We start from the raw sequence: 2508 nt of genomic DNA, 5'->3' as shown, positions 1-2508 counted from the left end.
TATGTACTACCAAACTTAGGGTTGATGATCTTATGGTCATGGAAAAGAACATTCACATCATACTTTGTAGGTTAAAGAAGATATTCGTCCCAAGAATTTTTTATGTGATAGAATACTTAGCAATCCACCTACCATACGAAGCAAGAGTGTGTAGGTGATTCAGTTTAAGTGGATCTTTCCTTTAGAGAGGTTGATTCGGTCATTCAAGAAAATTATGAAAAACAAAGCCGGATTGAGGGTAGTATCTGCGAAGCATTTTTAGCCAAAGAGACATTCGCATTTTTCTCCTTATATTTTGAATCTCATGTTGAATCATAGAGAACAAGAGTTAGAAGGAATGATGAGAGGAGAGAATCCTCGTCAAGCGGACCAACATTCCAATCTTTGTTTAGGAATAAGTTGCAATGGGCACAGTTAGTGAATATTGGTTAGAGAATAAGGAAATTGAGATCGCACATGTAATGACCCAACTATTGACACGTCATGACCAATGTCAACGGCTAGATGCTACTCATCGGAGGAACCTACAGAGATCTAGACTCAAGAGAATAATATTATATACATATGAGCCTTTAGTATTATATTGGAGTTAATCAAACGTTTGTAAGTCATAACTGTAACTGTATCAATAAACTAGGCTTAAAGCATGAATCATCTAATGCAAAAAGTGTAAATAAAATATTGTCATACATCATTACCCATACTAAAAGAAATATATAAATCAAGTATTTTCAAAGTACATGCCTAGCGTCATAAGAAAACATAATTACTATAAATCATAATATATATGACCAAAAGAAATCTCCGACTTTAACCCACACAAGGATTTCCTAGACTAAAACTCAGACTATCGCGAAGTTAAAGAGATCCTAATCCTCAAAAAGACTATCAAAAGTGGGGAAGAATATTGCTAAGAAACGAAGATCATGACAAGATGAAATGTCCATCCAAAATACCCAAAGCTGCCGACTCAAGGATGATCGTCAAGGGATTCTCCTAGTACTCTTCCTACCTTCCCAGAATCTGAACCATCAGACGCTAAGTCCACCTCCAATTGATCTACCCAAGAAGGTATCTCCTCAAAAGGCTCGACCTCTAATGAACTAGAGGGCACATCCTGAACTACAACGACATAATGTCACTAAGGGTCATTAAGCATAGGACCAAACTGAAGTGCTAGAATCATCTCAACCTCGGCCAGACCCTCTTCCCACTCTAGTAGGACTTATTCTACTAGAGGATGTACGTCATATACAGGGTCCATCTAATTGAGAAGGTGTGCAAAAGGAAACTGACCAGGACTCGGATGTTACTCTGATAAAAAGAACTTGTAGGACATGTCAGGGCTAAACCCCAGACTATGTATAGAGTGCAAAAGCCACGATCGCATAAAGCATAGATGCAGGTCCTCGATATTCCCCACATGAAGACTCTTCCCTACTCAAGGTATTTATAGCTCAGTATGAGGGATATTTCAAAGAATATCACTGCTGATCCACAGACGTGGGAGTAAGGGCGTGAGAATCTATGGTTTTCAATAGGGTGAATGGGAAAAAAAAAGGAAATCTTAGGGCATTTGACTCCAAGTTTTTATTTGGAAAAATAGAATACAAGCATATAATATACGAAAAAAAAAAGAGAAAGAGAAAATCAAACACAAGCATAAAGAGTCTAACAGTAACCAAACACAGTAAATGCAGATGTGTAAACAACATAATGTATACCTATTCTTATAGCAGGCCATGAGCTCATGCGTCGATTGTCTATTCGCAACCCGACGTTACTTAGGACTTCACCTGAATATGGTTTCTCAACTCAGTCAGTCATGCACATCATAATCATAATAATTTGCTAGTTGAGAAATGTGCGCCTGAAAGAGAAACAGCTTTTGGTGGGCATCCCCATTTGGCTGAGGAGAAGTATAATGAGCTCCTGCACGCATAGCAGAGAGGGATGCTCGCATACATGGCAAAGAGAGATGATTGCAATACGAAAACAGAATCCCTGAGGTATGAGCTTAGGCAGGAGTTGGAGTAGATCCAACAGATGTGACTCCAAATAGAAGTCTACTATGACCAGATGCGCACTAGTAGCAGCGCTACTGTTGGAGGGGCCCTTGTCCTCTGCACAAGCACCAGGATAGGTACCGACACACTACCTAGACTACTGACTCAACAGAATTAAGGGCGCAACAATGACGATTATCAAGACCCATAGTTATTAAGGTTTTGTTTTTCTTTCTTTGATAGTATTAGTAGTTTATCTGTTTGACTTTTTCTTATGTACATTTGTTATTTCAAATTATAATTGACTATTTTTATTAAAAATATCATTTGATTTTAATTAATTCGATTTGACTATTAATTCTTAACATATTGATGATGATATATCAGGTTATAACAAGTATTTTAAATAGATGTTGCCGTAGCATCTTTAGTAACTTTTTTTAAGATTTAAATAGTTTGTTGTACGAAGCCAATTTTTAATGAGTATAACTTTAATATAAAT

Source organism: Arachis stenosperma, chromosome 9, assembly GCF_014773155.1.
Source record: "Arachis stenosperma cultivar V10309 chromosome 9, arast.V10309.gnm1.PFL2, whole genome shotgun sequence".
NCBI lineage: Eukaryota > Viridiplantae > Streptophyta > Magnoliopsida > Fabales > Fabaceae > Arachis > Arachis stenosperma.
This window is presented reverse-complemented; position numbering follows the sequence as displayed.